Here is a 25974-nt window from a genome sequence, read left to right on the forward strand (position 1 = left end):
ATGGGGCAGAGGAGGAACCTGGGGACAGGGAGCTATGTGGAGAGGGTCTCTTTCAGCAGCTGTGGTCTCTGGTTGAGAGGCACAGCCACGTGGAGATGGGTGCCCCGGGAGAGTCGATGCCCCAACCTCGTAACACCTGCCTGTCTCCTCTCCACCGGGCTCTCCATTGACAGCCTGGGGGAGCAAGAGCTGGAGCCCTGGGGTCAGTGGATTGTGTGTATGAAAAATTTCTTCTCTCAGTCTGTGGCTTGTTTTTCCGTTTTGTGTACACTGACTTTTGTCCTACATATGTTACATTTTAATGTAATCAATTTATCTTTTCTTTCATGGTTTGTGCTATTACATCTTGTTTAGGAAATTCCTTTCCCACTCCAATGTCATAAAAATGGCCTCTTATTTTCTTCTTAAAGGGTTAAGATGTTGCTTTTCACATTGGATCTGTAGCGTCCACAATTTTGTATATGTGTGTGAAAAAGTGATTTTTCCTCCAAATCAAGAGCCAGTTGTCCCAGCATCATTCACTGGTGTGAATTGTAGTGCCCCCTCTGTCATGGGGTGTTCACGCGTGTGAGGGCCCGCAGCTGGACGTGCTCCCTGGCGTGCTGGTCATCTGGCCTTGTCATTTTATAAACACCTGGCACTCGTTGTTTCAGTGCCTCTCGCCTTCATAACTAAGTCACATTATCCGGAAGACTGAGTCCCCTTCTCCTCCTCCAGAGTTTTTCTTAACTCTACTTTTCCTCTTTTCCTTGCTATTAATTTGAGGACGAACTTGACAAGCTCCGTGAAGAGAAAAATCTGTTGGGGTTTTGATTGGAGTTGTATTGCATTTATTGGTTAATTTGGAGAGAAATCACTTATTTAAAGTATTGATTTACCATTTGTGACTGTGGTAAATATGTCCACTTGTTTAGGTGTCCTCTCATGTCCTTCATTACAGTTTGATAATTTTCCCTGGATCTTGTACTGGTTCTGTTAGATTTTTCTTCTATTAAAGTACCTGGTGTTTTGTCCGTGTTGTATTAAGATTGGAATCTTCTTTTCCATTACATTTTTATTTGTTGATTCTAGTCTAAATACTTTTGGTTTTTGTCTGTTGATCTTGTATTCAGCAACCTGTTAAACTGTCGTATTAGTTATAAAAGTTTTTAAGAATCTCTTCGATTTTCTATGTTGTGGTAGGCAAAATTCTAAGAAAGTCCCCAAGATTTTCATCTTCTGGTATACATACCTCGTATAATCCCCTCTCCTGGATTCACAGGGGAGGACCGGTGAATGCGGTGGAATAGTCACCCCCTTGATTAGGTTATTTTATATGGCAAAGGTGATGGGATAGTCACTCCCATTATTATGTTATATCATATAAGACTCAGTCTTAGCCCACAGAAGGGAGAGATTCTCCTGGTGGCTTTGAATAAGTATGCTGTCACAGTGTGGGCCACATGTCAAGAGACTCCTGGGTGCTGAGAAGAGCCCCTAGGTGACAGCCATCAAGGAAACAGAAACCTCAGTCCTACACCCACAAGGAATTGAATTCTAGCAGCTGTTTGGGCTTGGAAGGGGACCCTGAGCTCCAGCTGAGAACAGAAGCAGGGCCCCAACTTGACTGCCACCTTGTGAGACCCTGGCCAGAAAACGAAATTCTGACGTACAGAACTGTGAGATAATAAATATATGCTGTTTGAAGCTGCTATATCAGTGGTGATTTTTCACCCAGCAATAGAATACAAACGCATCCGTAAACAATTATATTGTTTGCAATTAATGGCAAGATTGTTTCCTCCTTTCTAACACGTACACATTTTATATTCATCTCTGGTCTTCTTGCACTGGCTAAAACCTTAGGTCAAACAGAACAGATAATATTGAAAATCCTTGAATTTTTCTTGATTGTGAGGAAACTTCTAATGTTTCATCATTAAGTATAATGTTTGCTGTAATTTTTTGGAGGACATTTTTTATGAGGCCATGAGTTTTCCCTTCTATTCCTACTTTGCCAAGAGTTTATTTTCTAAATATGAAGGGGCTTTAAAATGGTTAAATGAGTTTTCTAGATCTATTGAAATAATTATGTATTTTTTCTTTTTTAGCATGTTAAGCTGGCTCCTACATTGATAGACTTTCTGAAGTTACACCATGATTCATTCTGGCAATAAACCTCACATGTTTATTATTTTTTCTAAGTTTCAACACATTGCTGGATTTAGATTGCTAATGTTTTACTTAAGACTTTTGTTGATTTTCTTCAAATGTTTGTTAAAACATTTGTAAAACCATCAGGGATTGTCGCTTTTTTTTCCCTTTTAAATAGACTTTTGCTTTTTAAGAGCAGTTTTAGGTTCATAGCAAAATTGAGCAGAAAACACAGAGAGTTCTTACGTACCCCTGTCTCTCTCCACCCCCACGCCTCCAGGCGCCTCCATGATCAACAGCCTCCTTAGAGAGGCATATTTGTTACAACTGATGAAGCTACAATTACCACGAAAAATTCATAGTTTACACTAGGTCTCACTCTGGTGTTGTACATTCTGTGGGTTTTGACAAATGTATAAAGCTGTGCATCCACCGGTGTAGTATCATACAGAATAGTCTCACTGCTCTAAAGATCCTCTGCGGTCTGCCAGTTCATGCCTCCCTCCCTCCAGCCCTGGCACTCACTGATCTTTTCACTGTCTCCATGGTTTTGCCTTTTCTGGAATGTCACAGAGTTGGAATCATACAGTATGTACCGTTTCAGACTGGTTTCTTTCACTTAGTAATATGTTTCTAAGTTTCCTCCATGTCTTTTCTTGGCTTGATAGCTCATTTCTTTTTAGCACTGAATACTATTCCATTGTCTGGATGGACCGCCGTTCGTTTATCCGTTCACTTACTGGAGGACAGCTTGGTTGCTTTCAGGTTTTGGTAATTATGACTAAAACTGCTGTAAACATCCATGTACAGGTTTTTGTGGACATAATTTTTAACTCCCTTGGGTAAATACCAAGGCGCATAATTGCTGGATTGTATGGTAAAAATATGTTTAGTTTTGTGAGAAACTGCCAAACTGTCTCCCAAAGCTACTGTACCATTTTGAAGGATTGTTCCTTCTTTCAGTGGCTGAATTTTTTTATATTATTATTGATTCAACTTGTTTTTAAATGCTTATAGTTCTTTTTAGGTTTTTTTATTCTTCTTGAGTCAAGTTTGGTTCTTTATATTTTTCTAGAAACTTGTCTACTGCATCTAATTATTTATTGTCCTATTGTTCATAGTATTCTTTCATGAAATTAAAAAAAATTTCCTATACCGGTGTGTATATTTAATTTTCATATTTAGTATCATTGATCTGTGCCTTTTCTCATTCATTTGACCAGTTTTGGGAGAGTTTTATCCATTTTACAAGTACGTAAAGAGTCAGCTTTTGATTTTATTAAACCTAGTTTGTTATCTTTTCATTTCATTCATTTCTGTTCTTACATTTATTAGTTCCTTCCTTCTACTTTATTTTGTTTATTACTATTTTTATAACTTCTTGAAGTGAATGCTTAGATCATTAGTTTTTAATTTCTCTTCTTTTCTACTATATATTTTTTCTCTAAGTCCTGAATTGGTTGCATTCTACATACAAGATTTCCTTTGGCATCCATTTCTAAGTATTTTGTAATTTTTAAAATGACATTCTTTAACTCATGAAATATTTAGAAAACCATTTCTTATTGTGTAAGTACATTGATTCATATTTGACATTGGTTTTTATTTTTGATTGTTTCTTGATGGTGGAGAACTTCATCTTCACGGCACTGAGTTTTTCTAGTACGGAGATTCCTTCTGCTGTCGGTCAGTGGTCAACTTTTATAAATGTTTCAAATGTGACAGAAAAAAACATATTCCTAATGTTGGGGACAGGGTTCGATTATCTCAGATTGTTGAAACTCTAATTCCTTTTTGTATCCTTACAGGGTGGTTTGTCTTTTCTTGGATCACAGGGCTTTTTGGGTCCCAGACTAGCTCTTAGCTTTGATTTTTGGATCAGGATTCCTGTGCTCTGAGGATAAGGTAAATGTGCTACACCACCCCTGCAGAGGAAAGGCCGTGGAAGACTTTAGGAGACCCCAATTTGGGAACATAATCACTCTGAATGAAGAAACTAAAGGAAATAAAGTGTGGTATATTTGGAGGAAGTAGGATTGGGATGAGGTAAAGTCTTTTATGTGCTAAAAACAAGATTGCCCTGTGACTTCTTGATGAAGGCAAGTCATCATAAATGCTTAAACCATTTGACTTAATATTTTTGTGTGTGTGAGTGAGGAAGATTGGCCCTGAGCTAACATCTGTTGCCAATCCTCTTTTTGCTGAGGAAGACTGGCCCTGAGCTAACATCTGTGCCCATCTTCCTCTGTTGTGTATGTGAGGCATGATCACAGCATGGCTTGATGAGCGGCGACTCCATCCACGCCTGGGATCTGAACCTGTGAACCCTGGGCTGCTAAAGTGGAGTGCATGAGCTTAACCACTATACCACTGGGCTGGCCCCAACTTAATATTTAATAAGGATGTACCTTTAACTTATATCAATCCACCCTAGTTCTGAGCTCAATTTCTTTTTGACTCATTTATTTTTCTCACGTCCTGAAAGAGGAAGGGTGGAAGCTCTCTATGAAAGCAGGCCAAGTGTATCCTTGATATTCGTACTTCCAAAGGCAGGCAGGAACCTCTCTAGAACAACTCCTACGTCCTTTCAGCACAGCTCCAGAGTCCTTGAAATTATTCTTGTTTTACTCCAGATCAATCCTGAGGTTCTCTCCACCCAAGACATGGAGTCAGCTACTCTCCCAGGAGTCCTGTTTCATTATAGAGACCAATTTTGGGTGGAGGGGGTGCACAAGAGAGTGAGTGTTGGAGCAGTGCTCCCCTACTGTTCTCCATCTTTAGCAGTGCTAGAGTGAAGCATCTATAAGGACTTACATCCACAGTAATGCTCCAATTTAACATAGCACATTATTGTAACCTATTTTTCTTGTAGTATGAGATTTCATTCACACCAAAACTTTTTTGTTTGCTACTCTTTCTTTCCTCAAGGCACCTGAGAGAGCTTATGTAACGTGTCCAAGACGACGTCACCTGTAAGCAGCAGATGCTATTTCAGTCCTGGTCTAATCCCAAAGCTCACAGTCTCTCCGTTACACAGCAGTTTGTGAAACAAAAGCTGCAGTTCTGCTCATTTGTTCATTTATTCCGCGAATCAGTCTTCCCTTATAGCTTAGGACTTGTCTTCTTTCTCATCCTCTGTCACACAGCTTTAAGGTGATCTAAGTATGTCTTGCACATTCTGGACACACTACCAGTGATGAAGAGGAAGAAAGTTCCTGTGATCGCCTCAAAATGAGAAAGAGTTCTTTTTAAAATTATTCTTATACCTGCAAGAATGGTTCTTTCAAGGCAATCAAATTACCTTACATTTCAAGGTCAAGGTCATGATAAAAAGTGGAGTATAAGTGAATAATAAAAGAAATAATCTGGATGTACAAGCCAGCAGAGCAACAGTTAATGAGGATTCAAATCTTGCCAAGCTCTAAATTTCAGAATAAATGACCTGCTCCCTCCTCATAGAATTGGCCTGATAATCAAATAAGAACCCATTTAAAGCTCTTATCCCAGCACCTGGCACAGAGCGAATGCTCAAAAGATGTTGGCGATCGTTAGGAGTATCACTTCTTTCTGAACCAGCCAATTTGTGGAGCACCTACGATACCTACAGTGTTATGATTCAAGCTGGGGGTTAGTAGAAACAAAAAAATCCTACCTGTCAATAATAAAAATAATGATTTCAAAGATTAATTTTTAAAAATTTTTTTTTATTGCTTTTCTCCCCAAATCCCCCCAGTACATAGTTGTTTATTTTAGTTGTGGGTTCTTCTAGTTGTGGCATGTGGGATGCTGCCTCAACGTGGCCTGGCGAGCGGTGCCACGTCTGAGTCCAGGATCCGAACCAGTGAAACCCTGGGCCGAGGCAGTGTAGCACCGGAACTTAACCACTCGGCCACAAGGCCAGCCCCTCAAAGATTAATTTTGTTGATAGAAATGTTTATAAAAGTCACGATACTTCCTTGAGTTAGCGGAAGAAGGTGGGCTGGGAGACGATGGAGGTGAGCCCGCTCGGAGGAACAGGATCCACAAGGAAAATGGTAATTACAGTTGGCAGAGTTGAATTTGTAAAAAGCTAGTAATATTTAAACGAGAAAAGTTAATATAAAATGAACAGAAAGGAAGTTACAGTAGAAGAACGGGTGTGACGATGCGTGTTAATTTGGTGTTGGTTCTACTGAGTTCAGGGACGGTGACACATGCACTTCTCGTTTCTTCTCTTGGGCCACGTTTACTTACAAGCACTGATATGGATGTGCACACGTTTCTGTCCGTGTGGCGAGAGGAGGTGAAGAGCGCTGACGGGGTGGCTTCTGTGGGTCTGTGGGAGGGGACTTCGGGCTTCCTGCAAGGTAGAGGTGGCAGCGGGGCACTCAGGAGCCTTGGACTCACAGTGGTTGTCCATTCTGGTGACACCATCTTCCCTTTTGCTGTCCAGGCTGGAGGGCAGTGGTGTCTTCCTGCGGCTGCCAATCTCTGGTAAACTTACTTCCCCCTTTTTGTTCCTCCAGCGTCTTAGTAACCGAGTCTCTGTTAACTGCCTGTGTCTGAAATGCCCCACGTGGGTTTGGGTTTCTGGACTGATGCTGGGTGACACTGCCTGCCTTTTCTTTTGGCCTGGGATATCTGTATAATCCTTGGAAGGTATTGAAATAGGTGCTACTGCATTTCATATGAGCTTAGAGAGGGCATAAGAAGTATAGAAAAAATTAGGAAACGAATTGGATTGATACTTTAGAGTAGTTTTAAGGGTTTTATAGTCTTTGTGTTATATTTTGTGTTTGAAGTGTTCAAATATTAGTTATGCTAAATTTTTAATTGTAGCTTAAGTAATTTAAGGTAATTTAAGTATATGATCATTGCTTAAATGTATAAGAAAATTTGATTTTCAAAGTTTTGTTTATTAACTTTCTAAATTTAATAAACTGAGTATTAAACAAAATACAAATAACGATGAGCGTTCTTTACATGGGGAGTTCCTTAAATATAAAGAATGTAATCACCTTTTTTTGTGCATGTGTTGCAGCTATGTGTAGTACTAAATGAATCATGGTCTGAAAAGCAGGATTCAAACTTTCTCCTTAAACAACTACTCACTCAGCTTTTATAGTCTTGTTCTTTCGGCATGGTGAGGAGCTGTTTGGTCCATTCTGGGTGTGAGGGCAACTTTCTCCAGGGCCGAGAGGCAACATCTCTCTTTTTCCTTGGAGTGAAGATTAGACCTTGGGGTTTGATGGAGAATGAGCACTACTTGCCCTTGAGGGCTGACGTCGTGATGTCAGTGGCTAACGATTGGGGCTCACCGCTGCAAGGGTACCACAGATAGCTGAGAGAAGAGAAGAAACCAAGGGTTTGGTTTAGAGGATAAAAGGGGTAGCAGCCAGAAGAGGAGAGAGGCCAGGAAAGCCAGGAGAAGCCAAGCACGCTGGAGCTGGGAGAGTGATTCTTGAAGGGGGCCTTTGGCCTAGAGGCAGCCTCAAGCAGGCCAAGTGGAAGACTCCTTCCCAGGAGCTGGTGGGCTCAGACCTGGCCAGGCGCTGTCCGGGATTTGCATTATGGAGATCTCACTTTCTTCCTTCAGTTACTCTGGAGCCCCAGGGACCATGGCTACTGAAACGGCCGTCCTGGCACTAGAGGATCAGTTACTATAGCCTTCAAATGAATTTAATATTTGGCAGAGCAAGTTTATTCTTACTATCCTTATCAAACAAACTTGTCTTTTCCATGACAGCTGCATAGATGTTGAGAGGAAAACCCACCTTGCATAAAGGAATTAAGCCAGAAAAGGGGTCGTTTGTTTCAGAGACAGGGGCAGAGCGCGCACCAGCTACTCGCAGAGCTCTGCGAGCCAGGGAAGCCCCGCAGCCACGCCCGGTCATCTTCATCCCCCAGACGATCAGTCGGAGGACCGGATTTACAGGGGAAGCAGGGAGTGGATTTAAATGGAACTTGACTGCATTTCTGGGGCAGGGAAGGACCTCTAGTGGTAGAAGCGTTGCCGGAGCTCGGTCATCTTGACGGGATTGCTGAGCGCTCACCGACGTTTAAACTGTGCAGTCGAGATAACCTGGGTCCCTTCGGCACTATGAATCTACGACGGTTTTCTTTCTTTTTTTTTTCTGAAGGATGGAGATACATGAATTGAGGCAATCAAAATACTGTTAAATTCTAGAGAATAAAAATAACCTTTTACTGTATTTGGGATAGAAATGTGCATGCTGATTACACCCTGTGCTGGAGTGGTGGGGAGAGACCTAAATATTACATTTATTAAGGATGGGACAGCGCTCCACTGTTATTCATACATCAAGCATTTCTTGAGAGCCTAGGATGTACCTGTGCCAGACGTTAGGAAATAACACGGGGAGCAAAACAGACATGGGCCTTGCCCTTATGGAAGTCACAGCTGAAGCAGAGGAGGAAGACTGATCAAATCATCATGCACATAACTGCATATTGTGATAGATTCTTGAGGAAAAGATACTTGGTGCTGGGAGAGGTAAACTAGTCTGTGGCAGGAGGTTTATCACGGGACAGACCTTGAAGCCGGGCGCGGGACGAGGCGAAGGGGCGGGGGAGGAGCGCGCGGGCGCGGTGGAGCTGCCCGTCGGTCTCCGGGCGGGGGAGGAGCGCGCGGGCGCGGGGGAGCGGCCCGTCGGTCTCCGGGCGGGGGAGGAGCGCGCGGGCGCGGGGGAGCGGCCCGTCGGTCTCCGGGCGGGGGAGGAGCGCGCCGGTGCGGGGGAGCGGCCCGTGCTGTTCCGGGACGAGGGTGCCCTCCCGGAGCGCTGGCGGAGCTGGCAGAGGGCGCGCGGGCCGGGCACGGCGGCGGAGCAGCGGGCAGGGGCGCGCACCGCGTCCTGAAGACGCGGTCAGGGCTGGTCTTTGTTCTAAGATGGAGGCGAGGCCTGACCAGACCGCGTCTGGAAGGGCTCCCTCTCTGCCCTGCTGCGAACGCGACGGGAACAGGACAGGCGGCCGCCGGAGCTCAGGGAGGAGGGCGCGTGTCCCGGAGCCCCGCGCGTCGGGATCGGTTCCTCCCTGCCCAGGGGCTGTCCGCCAGCACCCAGGATATCAGGTTACGTGACTTCTGTAGCAGGGACCTTTCTCAGCACCTCGGTGCCTTGGGCCCAGGGTGGGGCTTTGAAGGGCTTCTAAAGTTTCAAAAGCACCCCAGGAGTGCTAAATACTGTTATTACTACTGACTCTGGGGCCTTGAGGCCTCCTGAATCACGTCTCCCGCGTCCGCCGCGCCCCAGGCCGTGCGAGTTCTCTCCCGCTGACTCTCCTGGGCCTGAGAACGCCCTCACACGGCTCCAGGGGGTATGGCTTTGGGCCATAGGTTGAGCAATCTTAACACTTCATGGAGCTGCTTTCTACTTTCCTCTTTCCTGGTCTGCGGAACTTTTACTTGCATCATTTGGGGATTAATTATGAATTTTGAGGCGATGTCCGTGTGAACTGATATGCTGTCTTTCAAACCTCAATAGTGAGACATGACGTTATTTTTCTCTGGTGGAATTATTAGTGGAACTATTACCTTTTTCTTTTTCCAAGATTTTATTTTTCCTTTTTCTCCCCAAGCCCCCCCCCCCCCCGACATAGTTGTGTATTTTTAATTGTGGGTCCTTCTAGTTGTGGCATGTGGGATGCCGCCTCAGCGTGGTTTGATGAGCAGCGCCGTGTCCCCACAATCCAGCAAAACCCTGGGCTGCCGCAGTGGAGCTCGCGAACTTAACCACTGGGCCACCGGGCTGGCCCCAAACTGTTACTCTTTTGTAGTGTTAATTTTTCATCGCAAAATAATAAACAGTACCAACAAAATAATATGGTATCAATCTTCTGGAAATTAAAGCTGATTTTAAGGAATCTGAGTAAGATTCAGGACTACTTGTATCACTACATCTTAGACTCAGCAAACAGTTTATTTTGGGACAAATTGAATAAAAAAGTACTTTGTTCTTCTCTAATTAGAGGGAGATTCTTATGCTATCAAAAGAGATCAAATTCATTCTTTCCACCATCTTGGAGCCTGTGGAAGCCGCTGGGAATAGGACTTCCAGAACAGTAACTATGTCGGGAGGCTGTGGTCCAGGGCCATTTTTGCTGGCTATAAACCAGGTCTCTGGAACCAGAGGGAGCGCACAGCTCTTTTTAAAATTGAACGTGTTTATGCCTGACTTGAAACTGAATTCTGTTTGGGCAAGAGATGTGCTTATGAGCATAAAGCACAACACGGTGACTCCTGGTGGCAAACCGAGCAAAACCAGAGGAATCTGGGGAAAGGTAACTCATGCCCATGGAAAGAGTGGCGTGGTTCCTGCCAAACTCAGAAGCAGCCTTCCTGCTGATGCCATTGCACAGAGAATGCATGCGATGCCGTCCCCCTCAAGGATTTAAACTTATTGAAAAGTAAATAAATAGAAACTGTGGGTTTGTTCTCTTGAAAGCACAAAGGATATGAAATTCTGATGTGTTGGAAGGGCCCAACAATGGAATGTGGAGCTTCGAGGTGAGGGCAGCACGTTAGGGTCCTTCCTCATGACCTGCCCTGTGTGTCTTGTAGGCTGCCTGTCCGGAAGGTCTGTCCACTTGCCCCTTGCTCCACTTCCCCCGTGGGTTACTGATGGCCTGCTCTGCTCTCCCCAGGGGGCCTTTCGTGGAAGTCCCTGGGATCGTTTCTAAGGTGATGATCCTGGCAGAGGTCAGAGCCATTCTTGGATAGAAAACTAATCATATGAAAATGTGAAGCAGCTTGAGATCAGACAATGAGAGGAGGCGTGATTTTTAGGAAGTATCCTTAAAAGAGCTGCCATATGCAAGCTGGAGGCCCAAGAAAGCTGGCAGTGTAGTTCCAGTCGGAGCGCTGGTGAAGGCTGGTGTCCCAGCTGGAAAAGCGGCAGGCGTGGAGAGAGCAACCTGTCCCTCATGTCCCCTTTTGTTCTGCACTGGCCTCAGTGGACCGGATGTTGTCCTCTCACATTGAGGAGACCAACCTGCTTTACCAGTGTAGGGATTCAAATGCTAATCTCACTCAGAAACGCCCTCACAGACACACCCAGAATAACATTTAGCCGAACATCTGAGCCCCTGTGGCCCAGGCAAGTTGGCACATAAAATTAACCCATCACACTGTGCTGTATTTTTAAGGTTAAAAAAATAAGTAGGTTACAGAAAGTGTATAAGGCAAGCTTTTGTTTGTGTAAAATATATACATAGGCTCCTATAAGACGCAGCCCACAGCTTAGGTCAGAGCCATGACCTGGTGGGTATCGTGACAGAGGAGTGCATGGTGTATACGCACACACACACACACACACATATTTTTTTTTAAATGTTTATTCAGTTCTTATGCCCAATTTTTTTTTTTTTAATTTTATTTTTTCCTTTTTCTCCCCAAAGCCCCTCGGTACATAGTTGTGATGTGGATTAAGGCTGCCCCAGCTAGAGAAGCCCAAGGTGACCTGGCCTACATGCCAAACTATATGACCCAGTGGACTTTTTTTTTATGGTATGAATTAGGACCGCCCCAGGGAGAGAAGCCCAGGGCATCCTCACCTACATGCTGATCTATATGGCCAGATTCGTATCTAAAGTTATATGACCGCACAATAACCAGACCCCATCTGCACTGAAATCATTTAATGACTTTTTACATCATCTTTTCTTTTTTTCCAGTAAAAATAAGTCACGTACCCATGCCTTATAAAACTAGCCCTAACCCTCAACTCAGGGCAGCAGCAGGAGCTCTGACCACCCGTGGGTCTTGTCCCCACGCACCAGCTCTGCCTGCCCATGGGTCCTGTCCCCATGCCAGCGGGGGCAGCAGCAGCTGCTCTGCCTGTCCATGGGCCCTGTCCCCATGCCAGCGGGGGCAGCAGAAGCGGCGGCAGCAGAAGCTCTGACTGCCCATGGGTCCTGTCCCCATGCTATTCCACACTATTCTCTAAATAAAAGAGCACTACTGCCAGATCTTGAGAGTCTAAGAAATCTTTCTTTCGACTCCTCGGCTCACCGACCCTGCATCAGTTGTATATTCTTCGTTGTGGGTCCTTCTAGTTGTGGTATGTGGGACGCTGCCTCAGCGTGGTTTGATGAGCAGTGCCACGTCCGCGCCCAGGATTCGAACTGATGAAACACTGGGCCGCCTGCAGCGGAGCGCGCGAACTTAACCACTCGGCCACGGGGCCAGCCCCGCCCCCACACACATATTTTAAAAGACAAAATTTATGAGATCAATAGTGTCATCCTGATCACTTATGCCGGGTGTGTGTGGAAATGAATACAAATTTCCATGAGGACAACAACAAGAAGCTGTCACCTGTGGTTCTCTCTGGGTGGCAGAATGCTGGAGGTCAGGGAGCAGCAGGAAGAGATTTTACTTTTCACTTTATACTCATCTATGCTGGTTGAACATTTCTGTTTTTGTTTTTGAGGAAGATTGACCCTGAGCTCACATCTGTGCCCATCTTCCTCTACTTTGTATGTGGGACGCCTGCCACAGCGTGGCTTGATGAGCAGCACGTAGATCCACGCCCAGGATCCGAAGCGGCGAACCCCAGGCCGCCAAAGCGGAGGGCGTGAACTTAACCACTATACCACCAGGCTAGCCCCGTTTGAACTTTCTAACTATTATCACATTTCTTAAAAAAACGACAGCTTTCAAATTTGTGTGTGTGTAGTTTTGCTGGCCCCGAGGGTAATGGGCCCCTTTAGTGGGATGGGCTGCAGCAAACCCTACTGGCAGCTTGAGCTGAGACATCAGAGCCTGGCCAGGGGGGCTCTGCGGTCAGTTTTGGGTGGACACCTTTAACCTAGAGTACTCAAAAAAGTGCCAGTAGAACCCCCTCACACCCATTAGGAAGGCTACTATCAAAATATAGAAAACAGTAAGTGTTGGTGAGGATGTGGAGAAATTGGAACCCTTGTGCATTATCAGCGGGAATGTAAAATGGTACAACCGCTATGGAAAACAGTATGGAGGCACCTCAAAAAATTAAAAAATTACTGTATGAGCCAGCAACCCCACTTCAGGGTCTGCACCCCAAAGAATTAAAGGCAGGGTCTCAAAGAGATGTTTGTACACCCATGTTCACAGCAGCAGTATTCACAACAGCTGAAACGTGGAAGCAACCCAAGTGCCCATCACGGATGAATGGATAAGCAAAAGGTGGTATATACATACAATGGAATATTATTGAGCCTTAAAAAGGAAAGAAATTCTGCAATGTTACAACGTGGGTGAACCTTGAGGACGTTATGCTAAATTAAGTAATCCAGTCACAAAAAGGCAAACACTGTATGATCCCACTTATATGATGTACTTGGAGGAGTCAAAATCATAGAGACAGAAAACAGAGTGACAATCCCCAGGGGCTGGGGGGAGGCAAACATGGGAAGTTATTGTTTAATAGCTACAGAGTTTCAGTTTTACAAGATGAAAAGCCTTATGGGGATGGGTGGTGGTGATGGCTGCACGGCAGCATGAATGAGTTTAATACACTGAACCGTACACTTAAAAATGGTTCAGATGGGGCCGGCCCTGGTGGCTGAGTGGTTAAGTTCACGCACTCCGCTTAGGCGGCCCAGGGTTTCGGAGGTTTGGATCCTGGGTGCGGACATGACACTGCTCATCAAGCCATGCTGAGGTGGCGTCCCACATGCCACAACTAGAAGGACCTACAACTAGAATATACAACTATGTAGCAGGGGGATTTGGGGAGAAAAAGGAAAAATAAAATCTTTAAAAAAAAAAAGGTTCAGATGGTAAATTTTATGTTATATATATCTTAACAATAAAAAAAGAAAAAATACAGAGTCAGATATGGCTTTGTCTTAAAAAATGAAAAGGAACAAGTACATTCATTTTAACAACAACAACAACAAAATGCCAGTAGAATGGTTACAGAAAAGGAAATCATTTCATCCTTTCTGGTACCAGAGACAGTGCCTGGAAATGCCTGGGAGGCCAATCCTTGTCTAACATAAAGAGAGACTTATGGAGGAGATCCAAGTAGAATTGTCCCCTGGATGACCCTAATCTCTTTGGCTTACTAGCAATAAGCCACTGGGTACAGGGGTCCCTCCCAGAGACTTCCATGGCTCAGCTTCCCTCCTGGCCCCCGGGAGAGGGACCCCTGGTCAGCTGGCAGAAGATTCGTCTCCAGCACCAGGCTTCCATCGTACCCTCAGTCAATTTCTCCCGCTTGCTCTCAAATCTCCAAGTGCACAGCAAAAGGGAGAGCCACAGGCTGCTCTTTCTCCCGGAGCACCAGCCAGGCTGTGTCTGCTGTGCCTGACCTAAGCACATCTTTCTCGAATGACCAGTGGCTTGGGAACCGCCACATTCTCTTGCTCACCCTCCGCTATTCATTGAAGCCCCACTTCGTGAAGCTGTGGAGTTTGCATCAGCCCTTCACTTGACAACAATATAAATAATTCCAGGGCACCATTATCTAATTGACCTTTCTGTGATGATGGAAATGTTCTGTGATATCTATGCTGCCTAACATGGTAGCCACTAGTCATATGTTGCCATTAAGCACCTGAAATGAGTCAAGTGTGACTGAGGAACTGAATTAAAAAAAAATTTTTTTTGAGGAAGATTAGCCCTGAGCTAACATCTGCCGCCAATCCTCCTCTTTTTGCTGAGGAAGACTGTCCCCGAGCTAACATCTGTGCCCATCTTCCTCTTTCTATGTGGGATGCCTACCAGAGCATGGTGTGCTAAGCGGTGCCATGTCTGCACCTGGCATCCGAACCGGTGAACCCTGGGCTGCCAAAGCGGAACGTGCGCACTTAACTGCTGCGCCACCACAGGCAGGCCCCTGAATTTTAAATTTTATTCAATTGTAGTTGATTTAAATGTCAATAAGTCCCGAAGCCAGTGGCTGCGGTATTGGAGAGCGCTGCTCTAGGGCTCTGAGCAGCAGGAGTGTCTTAGCTTGGTCTTGGTTAAATTCTAGCCTCGGAATGTTAAACTAGCCTTCTTGAAATGTGCTCTGATTCTTCAGTTGGAGAACTATTAACAACTAGATGTTTCACTTTTAAACCAACTAACTAATCCAGCAACTAGTCAGTTCCCCTCCTCCGACTTCACAGCCTCCTCCAGGTGCTCCAGTGTCCTCTCTTCCACTTCACAGGCAGGGTTTGGCAATCGTCTTCTCTGTCATTGAACATTTCCTCATTGCTCACTCCTCCGTCCCCGCCACCTGGGTTCCCGTCAATCTGTTCTCGAAGTACCCCCTCGTCACAGTCCCCGTTATCGCTGTGTAGGTTTGCGAGGGCTGCCACCGCGAAGTACCACAGACCGGGGGGTGGCTGGCTAATGCGACAGAAGTTTATTTCCTCACAGTTCTGGAGGTTGGAAAGCCGAGATCAAGGTGTCTGAGGAGCGCTGGTTTCTTCTTGGCCTGCGGACCGGACGGCTGCCTTCTCCCTGTGTCTTCACATGGGCTTCCTTCTGTGTGTCTCTGGGTCCTAGTCTCCTCCTCTGGTGAGGACACCTGTCACGCCTGACCAGGGCCCACCCATGTGATGTCATTTTGCCTTAACTACCTCTTTAAAGATCCTGTTTCCAACCACGGTCACGTGCTCGGGTACTGGAGGTTAAGTCTTCGACATACGGATTTTGGGGGACACAACTCAACTCAAAGCAACTACTTTGCTTCAAAATCCAACACATGCTTTTCCGCCCTTATCTTCATCTCTCAGCATCACTGGACAATGGCGTCCACCCACCTGCAACTCTCTCCTCTCGTGCGTCTGTAACCCCCCTCCTGGGTTTCCTCCCACCTCTCTGGTTGCGTCCTCTCAGTGCTGCAGACTCTTCCGTCGTCCTGCCTTTAAACAGTGGTGCTCCTCAGGGATCTGTCCTTGTTTTCTCTTCTCCTTATGCACACGCTCAGCCACTTCCATGGCTTTCGCTACCGTCTTTGTGCTGATGCTGTCCAGATCCCTGCCTTCAGCCTGGGTTCTCTCCTGAGCTCTAGACCCAAATACATAACTACTTAATGGATATCTGTGATCTGTCCCCTGCTTCCCTCACCGTCCGCCATCGGCAGCTGCTTCCCTCCGTTGCACTCTCTGTTCCAGGTTTACCCCAAAGACATCACAGTCTCTCTCACCTAGGGGCCTTGACCAAGGCTGTTCCCCTGCTGGGAGCCCTCTCCTTGCCCACCTGCTTTGGCCTGACCATTCCTACTCACCTTTCAGTGTTAAGTCTTGGAGGTCACCCTCGGTGGCTGTCTGGGCCATGTGTCCCTGTATGTGCCCCTACAGGACTGTAACTTCCAGTTCCCCCAAAAGACTGCAAGCTGCTTGAAAGCAGATTGTGTCTGTCTTGTTGGCCACGGACACATACTAGGTGCCCAGCCCCCACGACAGAATCCTTGAGTGGAACATGGCTGGATTCATTAAATTCACTAACACACATTTACTCAAGGGCTTATCGGGACCTTCTTCCCAAGGTGTCTAGAGTCAGACCTCCAGCTGTCCTCTGCCCTACACTGTCATCACACAAGAGAGCCTGGAGCCCCGTCCTCCTGGTGCTGGCCTCTCAAGGACAGGGTTTGGAAAGAGGAGGGAGGGAGGCCTTCTCACTTACGCTTGAGACACAGCCCTGGATTAATCAGCATAAGTTCGTTCCCAGGGCAGCCTCAGACCAAGTACGCTGAGTCTGTGTAAACTCACAGGAGGGACGAGTGGATTTGAAGAGAACACAAAATAAAACTCTCCAACACTCCCTCAGATCATGAGAGGATAAGCTTATGGCCATCAGATGCAAGGTTTTTGTTTTTCATTCATGTAAAATATTTCTGGAGGGACCACTCTGTGCCAGCCTGTGTTCTGAATGCACACAGTTAGAACTGAGCACCCCAACACACACACACAACCAGATCCCCAGAAGTGACGGCTCCACAGAGTGTAAGAGCCTTGTAAGGATTGTACTCCTCTTGTAAGTTATCTTACTTCGCAAAATCAGGGATAGTTAAATGCCAAGGGCATGCATTTTGCTAAAAAGGAATATTTGCAAAACTGTAAGAGTATTGCACCTCCGGATATTTTTACAAGAGTAAGTCAAAGCGAAGTAGTCAGATCTAAAGAAATGCATTAGTGAAGATCCTATATTTTGAAGTCTGATCAAGTGCTGAATGAGACTAAGAACTCTCCTCCATTAGGACGTTCCTCCTCCTGGCATGAGGAAGGGGCTGCTCTGTCGTGAGTTAGTGGGGCCTGTACCGGACATGGTGGATTCCTGAGGACACGGGGGTGGAGACACAGAATTCCACAATTAGTAAACACCAAAAGACGGGCCCAGACCAGGTTCTCTTGGCTACTCTTGGATAAAGGTTCGATCGTTGTTCCAGTGGGAAGAAATGTCCTAATGGCGGAAGTCAATTGACACCTGCAGTCCTGGAGTGAGCAGAGCAGGCGTCCGGAAAGTGCCCCCGCATTGCCCTCCTGGCCAGGAGGAAAGGCTGGCAGATTTGATCACCCGAGGAACGGTGATTTCTCTACCTTAGCGTGAAAGCACAAAGGTAAACAGGAGAATGCTTGTGGGAAGGCAACCAAATTCATGCTCTGTTGAGTTGTGTCAACAAGGGTGTTACTCTCTCCCTCCATCTTCCCAGCCTCAGTGTGAACAAAACACTTGGAAAAGACTCTAGGGGCTTTGCAGCCAGTGTCAGGAAAGTCACTCCTCCTACGGTTATGGGTTCAAGTCCCACAGTATCTTCTTCCTGCGCACCCACACCTCGACTGTCTGTGGCCATGAGTTTGAGTTTTCCTTGTTTGTATTTTGCCTTTCCAAACAGATTGTAATATCTTTGAAGGCAGGAGTAAACCTGACACGTGAGAGGTGCCCACTTCACATTTGACAAATACCTAAGAGGCATTAAGTCTCCGAGTGAATCAGAAGGAAGCGCTGGAGGCAGACAGTGTCGGTCGGTCCTGCGTGGGTGAAGCGTTTACAGTGCGTGAAAATGAATGGCTTCGTTTGTTGTTCACTCACTGATTCTTTCATTCGTTCGAACACGTACCTGGTGCCTGGCACTTGGGTACAGGGTGACTAGCGAGGCCACTCACAGCTCTTCCTGTTGGTAAGAAACAGAGATGCCAGAGGCCCGGGGAACAGCCTTCTGTACAAACGCCCCCACAGGCCCGCAGGGGCCCTGGCTTCTTCCCTGTCTGTCATGACACTTCTGGCTTAGGAAAAAAGGATGAAACTGAGTCCAATGAAGTTCACTGTGTGCGTTTGTGTGTTTCCTCAGAACTCACACTCGGCAATCCTCAAGGGACGACTTTGGCTGAACCCCGTGAGCTGGAGGGAAAGGATTACAAAAGTCTGGGGTTTTTTGACCAGAAAAATTCCCCGTGGTCTGACAGATTACCATTTCCCACACGGCCCTCCCCATCAGAAAAACAGAAGTCTCCCTTTCAACTGACTCAGAGGCTTCTTCTAGATGTTTCCCCCATGTGTGTAAATAATATGCTTCCGTCTTGATTTTTCAGATTTAGATATAAACTCTTGACTTCCTCCTATGAAAGATGAAGATTTAGCACTCTTGTTCTCCCATTCTTCCAAAGTAATTATATTATAATTTTTGGTTAAATCAATATTCAAAGTTAACACTGTTGTGATTGTTGTTAACTATTCTTCCCAGATAAGGCATGCGGTGTACACTGAGAATGATTCCTTTGTTATATGCCTTTTTCCCCCCCGCTGGAGTTCAAAATTATCTTATGTTTTGATCTATACCTGTCCCCACCTCCAACTCTTTCCGGACTGTTAATCTCCCCCTAATAGTCCATGCGGTCAGCTAATCTGTTGGTTTTGACTTTTACGACACCCTCCCTGGAGCCCGCTGGCTTCCTGTCTCATGTGTCACCAGCCCTCCTTTGTTGGATCCCTGTTTCTTGAATCTTCTGTCTTCTTTTTTCCTGGTTTACCCCCTCATTTTGGTGGAGTACATCCTGCAGCAGCTTCCCAATAAAGCATGCTTGGATTCTATTGAATCTTTTCTTCCTGTTTTTATATTTTTTAAAACTGAGAATGCGTTTTTGTTCTATGAATAGTCTGGTCTTTTTTCATTGGTGCAATTATCTTCTATTGCCTCTGTTAAGATATTAATTATGGTTTTCCTGAAAGTTTATTCTGCTCTTTGTGCTGTCTTGGTTTCCTCTGGATTTCTGCGTTGGGTTAGGATTCCCAATATCATTGTCTCTGTCTTTTCTTTGAGGATCCCGGTTTCCCTGGAGAAACTGAGGTGTCTAAGCTGGGCTGCCGGCATTCTCAGATGTGCTGGTGAAACGTTGCTGGTGGATCTCAGCATTTGCTCAGCACGCTGACTTGCCCTTAATCCCTTCTCCAGCATGTTTTCTGTTTGATGATGGAGATACCTGGCTGGTAGGGTGGTGAAGAAATCTAGGGGTCCCCCAGCATTTGGTGCAAACTTTTAACTCACAGCCCGCCTCCTGAGAGGTCTCCTGGGGCTTCTGGTCCTGTGTGTTCAGGGGCTCTATGGGACCAGTCTGTCAGCTTCCTGCCTCCTCTCTGCAGCCCTGGTCTCCAAGTCACTCATCACTATCTGCTTTCCAGTTTCCGACATTTTGTTCACATCTCTCTGCATTCTGCTTGCGTTTTCTTTTAGCTTTGTCTTTGAGGATTTTGTTGCTTTTAACAGAATCTTTATGTTGTCATGAGAGTTCGAGAGGAAATGAAGGCAGAAGAGGGCACTCGACTCCGCATGCTTACTCGGGCCGTTACTCCAGCTCTCTCCAGCGGGAAAGGAAGGACTTGAAATTGACTCTGTGGACATTCCACTCGGTCTGAGAATGTTGCTGAATCCCCATGTCTCCTGGCACAGTTCACACCCCTCAGTGAACTTGCGTTGGCCACGTAAAAAAGGTGAGCAATTACTGCTTGTTGACCACGTGAATCAATAAGTGAATCAGGAGTTCACCGGCGGTGCTGTTGACTCCTCTGGAAGCTAAAGGACTCAAAACCCAGAAGAGGGGAGAGCACAGAAGGTTTAGTGAACTTGGGAGCAGTGGCTCCCACGGCAGGTTGCCAATTAGGATCACCTGGGAAGCTTCAGGAATTATAGATCCCTGGAGATCATTCCAGAACTAACTGAATCCTAATCTCAGGGACTGGGTCCTGGGGAATCTGCCTTTTTACAAAGCAACTGCTCACCTCTAGCCTTCTTGTTACATGAAAAATGTAAGCCGCTAGTGTTTAAGGCACTGCTCATTATATTTTTTGTCACTTGCAGCTGAAAGCATTCCTGACAGATACCCGGGGCTCATAAGAGTCCTGAAGCACCGAGTGGGGGCGGGCATTCATTCAGGGGAGTGTGGATGGAGCTCAGCAAACATCTCTGGGGACATGCAGCAGCTGAGGGCCTTGAGGGGAGCGGTGGGGATGGGGAAGCCTCTCAGGTGCTCCCCAGGCTTCCAATGCTGACCTGCTCCTCCCTGCTCCTGCCCTCGCCCAGCCCAGCAGACCTACTCTGGTCTCCCTGGGAGGCATTGGGGTGTGTTTGTCCAGCAATTCCTCTAGTCTTTCTCCTTGTTCCATGTTTATCCATGTGCTTCATGCTCCTAGCCTCACTTTTTGATTCTCAAAAGCTCTTTTGGAGTCACAAAGCTCAACCTTGACTATTTTTGGCTCTTTTCAATCCCTCTCTATCAACCTTCCTTTTCCATGAGGCCACTTGGTTATTGTACCAGGAAGTGGAGAAAGAAAAACCCACAGATAAATATCTTAAGGTAGTATCTTGCCATGTTTGTTAAAAACAACCTGGCCATTGTGGCCTCATGTCAGGGAGGCAGCTGGAGAGGAGAGAGCCTGAACAGATGGTGCACATGGACGGGGGAGGGGAGGGCATAGGTGAGCAGTTCTAAGTGGTTCTTTTCATTAGAGAAGTTACAAAGGCCAAATTTCAAAAGGAAGAGGAAAAGACTCCACTTCTTAATGGGGGAGCAGCAAGGCTCTGGATGAGCATGTGGAATCAGAAATATTTTGCAGCCGTTTCTGGAAAATACAGTCTACCACAGCAAGCATCCTCCTTTACCAGGCCAGTGCCTTGGGAACAATAGGACAACCAGAGCTTCACATGGCAGTGAGTTAGTTCCAATTCTGATGGGTAGCTAAGGGGAAAGGGTGATTTTTGCTTAGGGTTAGGAGATGCTGGATTGGGAGCACTCTGGGGGTGGGGAAGGCCAGGGTGGAGACACCCCAGTTTAAGGCTTAGGGTCTGGGGTGCAGGAAAGATTAAAGAGGAGGAGATGGTTCTGGTGCCCTGATATGAAGACTGTTCATCCCTTGTGATCAGCATTTCCCAGCTGCCCCTGGTGGTTTCTGGACAGTGAGTCTCACACCCTCTTATAAAATCTCTTCTTCAAGACTCATGCTTCTCTGCGCGTGTTCATGTCTGTCATCTGCAGCTCCTCATTCATTCTCATCCTCTACCTTCTGAAAAGGTGTTCCCTTCTGGGGTCCCACAATGTCCTTATGCACCTCTCTCATTGTGTTTCTCATTCTGTGTGATGGTATTTGGCTCCTGGGCCATCTCTAGTTCCGGACTGTGGGCTTCTTGACAGCAGGATCTGCAGTTTTGATTTCTGTATTCCAAGTGTCCAAGAAAGTCAGAGGCCTTGATAATGTGCGTTCAATGAGTGAATGAATGAATGAATTGTCCAGCATTCATTAGGCTCTGGGCCATGTCTAACTGTCTCCCGCAGCAAAGGCCAGCAGTGGCCATGCTGTTTCCACCATCACCCAGCTTCCCAGGGAAGAAACCCTTGATGTTTCTGAGGCCAAGGACACTCTCCTCTACTCTCCTCCGGCACTCAGCTTCCTTGGCCTCACCATGAATGGTGTCGACACCTGGAACTGCTCCACTTGTGATATACGTAACTTGAATAGTTAGCTGTCTTATTACAACCTCCCAGTCCTCTGCCTTTTCTTCCACCATATCCTTGCTCTTCAACCTCAGCTTGACAATGTCTCTCAGCCAGAAAGCAGGAAGACCAAGGTTTGCACCCAGATCCCAGAGCCCTGTGTCCCTGCTTGTTCCTCGACAATTCAGCCTAGGGGCAGACTCTCCCCAGCCTGCCTTCTAGACACGGATCCCCACCCACATCACTTCTTTCCCTTCCTAGAACTTTTTCTCTGTTGGCTCCTTCCCCTGAGAATATAATTATACGCAAACAGCTCTCATTTTAACTCACTTCCATTCATTGTTCCTTTCTAAACAATGCTCTGCTTTCCTTTCATACTAAAGTTTCTTAAAAGGCATCCCCAGTATCTATCTCTTGGACGTTGTTCTCAATTGTCTGCCCTCTACTTTTCTATGTTTCTGTGGCTGGCCAACTAGTCCTCTGGTTGACACATTCTTTCTAGAGATTTTAATGCGTCTGTGGGGGTCTGGAATTGGCCACCCCAAGATATGTCTCTTTGGCATGATGATTATTTGAGGCTGGTTACTTTGCAGACAGGAAAGCAACTGAAAAGTAGAATTTACTTACCCTTTGTTAGGAGACATTTACATTGTAAAGGAACTCTCCATCTGTAAAGACATCTCCCTCTCTGTACCAGGAAGAAGAAAGGGGATGACCTTATCTCTAGAAACTCTTAATCAATGCTAAAGGCAAGGACTTAAATCTGTGTAATAATCTTATTCCTGTTTCTGGTAACCTCCTGTAACTGACCCCTTCCACCCCCAACATCCTCCTTTGTCGTTAGCTGGATATGATATTTAAGGTGGGGGCTTCAGCCATTTTGGCGAGTTGCTCAGCTTGCCTGAGCCTCTCCCATGTATATATGTTATAAAGCGTTGTTTAATTTTCTCCTGCTGTTCTGTCTCATGTGAATTTAATTCGTTCTCTGGCCAGATGAACCCAGAGAGGGTAGAGGAAATGTCTTCCTCCCCTACATGTTAAATCAGATTCCAGTCAAGTTTACTTGGCTTGAGAGCCTTTGGTCTTTTCAGGGTGATTTTGTAGCATTCTGTCCTGATCTGGTAGGTGTTGCTTTCATGGACTGGGGGTGGAGGAGAATTTTATTCACATAGATGCAGATTTTTGGCCTCTCATACTCATACACTCTGATACTCATATACTACCTAAACAGAGTCGACCCACCCAAAGTAAGAATGTAAAGCTGAGTTACCCGGGAGCTCGAAAACGGGGCATTTGGAAAGAATGCTTGCTTTCCACTTTGCCAGTAATATCTTTTCTCTTTTCCACTTCCCTGAGCAGCAGTGCTGTAGGCTTGAACACTGCATCATGCTCTTTGCATTGATGTTTGGTGAAGTTGATGCGGGATCGGTGAGCCGAGGAGTCGAAAGAAAGATTTCTTAGACTCTCAAGATCTGGCAGTAGTGCTCTTTTATTTAGAGAATAGTGTGGAATAGCATGGGGACAGGACCCATGGGCAGTCAGAGCTCCTGCTGCTGCCCTGAGTTGAGGGTTAGGGCTAATTTTATAAGGCATGGGTACGTGACTCATTTTTACTGGAAAAGAAAAATGATGTAAAAAGTCATTAAATGATTTCAGTGCAGATGGGGTCTGGTTATTGTGCGGTCATATAACTTTAGATACGAATCTGGCCATATAGATCGGCATGTAGGTGAGGATGCCCTGGGCTTCTCTCCCTGGGGCGGTCCTAATTCATACCATAAAAAAAGTCCACTGGGTCCTATAGTTTGGCATGTAGGCCAGGTCACCTTGGGCTTCTCTAGCTGGGGCAGCCTTAATCCACATTAAAGTCAACTTACATTCCCATAAGCAATAGAATTATGGGAAGGTAAAATGGTTTCTTTCCACAGGGTAAAGGAGCGTCTGAAGGCCAGCTTTACTGGAAACGATGCTTAGTTACTCAGTACTGATATTTGCAAGCATTGGGGATATTTGCATCTTTGTTTGTATTCTATTATCCATTATCATGCTCTTCCTTAAAAGAAGGAGTGGCATCTACTTGTTGGATTCAGGTAGAGCATGATTTATCACACACGTTCTTGCTCTTAAACCACGAGAGGCGTGTGAGTCACAAGCAAACAGCATGAAGTCTTGCTGTCCTCCAGGCGCTGAAAATTTGAATGAGCTGCCGGCCCAGCCTCTTTGAAGAGAATATTCATATTCATAAAATGTTATTTCCTGTATTTAACAAATTGCTTATTTTCACTTCACAGGAAAAATTTCTCCTTTATTCAGTCAAAAAAAATTCCATGGTATTTATTACCCAGTTATTTGTTTTGGTTAAAAGTTTTCCTAATTAACTGTGAAGCAAAGATGTGATACTCTTTTCCCCCTTTTCTGGTATATTTGCTCTTCCTTTTCATTTTCTAGGTCACACATGAAATCCTTAAGTTAAATGTACAAATTATTTTTTTAAAATTATTATTATTATTTTTTTTGAGGAAGATTAGCCCTGAGCTAACATCTGCTGCCAATCCTCTTCTTTTTGCTGAGGAAGACTGGCCCTGAGCTAACATTCATACCCATCTTCCTCTACTTTATACGTGGGATGCCTACCACAGCATGGTTTGCCAAGCGGTGCCGTGTCTGCACCCGTGATCTGAACCAGCGAACCCTGGGCTGCTGAAGCGGAACCTGTGAACTTAACTGCTGGACCACCGGGCCAGCCCCCGAATTATTTTTTTTAAATGCTCAAAACCCTTTAATTTTTATTGTCTGAGTTGAGACATCATGCATATGCCAAGGAATATTCTTGTTTCTAATAAAATCTCCTCCTGTAGTCATCAAGAAATAAACCAGATTCCAAATCCCAGTATCAGTGTGTTCCTTTCTCGCAGATACTCTGTGTTCACAAACAGATGACAGCGTTGCTGTTTCAGTGAGTCTCTCATGTGGCTCTGGGGTTGTCTGAAGAGGAGCGCTCAGTGCCCCTCAGACACAGAGCTGGTCAGTGTGAGCGACGTCAGTTCAGTAGCACAACAGTGTGACAAGCACCAGATGACACGAGTTTCCAGGAGGAAGTGTTTACTTCCTGATGCACTGACTGGAGGATAAAGGTCCTATTTAAAATCAAAATTACTGATTTGTCTTCTAGGAGATGAGTATAATTTGTCCAGGAGTATGTAATGTAGCTCTTTTTCCTCTTAAATTGTGGGAGTATCTTCAGGGGCCTGAGTGGGCTTTGTTCTTGCTGTTTTTGGAGAAAGCTAAGGGTGATTGGGAGAGGGAAGACCCAGATTGCCCCATAAAATAAAATGAGATGAATCTGGAGTTTCAGGGTAGCTCTGGAGGAAGGTTAAGAGCTTGAGAAAAGAAAAGAAGTGAGATGTGAGGAGAGAGATGGGGGGAACCCAGTGATGTGGTGGGAAGATGAGCCTGAGGAGTCCAGACTGCCAGCAGGGGGTCTCTTTGGGAAGGATGGCCCAGGAACTTCTAAGAAAAATGAGCACCAGTTTTCAGTCTCAGGCTATGCTCTGTTCGGGGTTTTGCTCTCCTCCTTCTCTGTTGCCCCAAAGTCTTCATGCAGGATCTACTATATTTGGCTAATTTGTAGAGGTACATTTGGGCCTGAAGGAAAAGGGGCCATGTTCAACATGTAGAAAAGTGATGTGAGGAGAAGAGCAGAGAGGCACAACTGGGACCAGAGAGTATGCAAGCTCGTGGTGGCATTAGGAAGAGTCTTGGGGATCCTCCCACACAGCGCGGAGCTGGGCCTATGTCCACGTCAGAGAGAAGCAGTGCAGGAGGAACCCCGAAAACTGAAGGAGGCCAGATGGGCTGAGGAAGAGCGTCCTGCCGGAGAGCAGGGAGCTGCCGGGAGGCTCGGAGGGGAGCTGTGACCATCCAGAGCGAGTTGTGGACCTCTAA

The 25974-nt window shown here is 45.9% G+C and overlaps 1 long non-coding RNA gene across 1 annotated transcript; it reads left to right on the forward strand.

Moving 5' to 3' along the window:
- Positions 1–8877: 8877 nt before the first annotated feature.
- Positions 8878–24922, forward strand: LOC139081371 (uncharacterized). Its single transcript, XR_011536439.1, has 3 exons — positions 8878–9202; positions 19809–20032; positions 24553–24922. It is a non-coding gene; the product is annotated as an uncharacterized lncRNA (long non-coding RNA).
- Positions 24923–25974: the final 1052 nt, after the last annotated feature.

The sequence above is a fragment of the Equus przewalskii genome, unplaced genomic scaffold (genome assembly GCF_037783145.1).
Source record: "Equus przewalskii isolate Varuska unplaced genomic scaffold, EquPr2 contig_R1840, whole genome shotgun sequence".
NCBI classification, from domain to species: domain Eukaryota; kingdom Metazoa; phylum Chordata; class Mammalia; order Perissodactyla; family Equidae; genus Equus; species Equus przewalskii.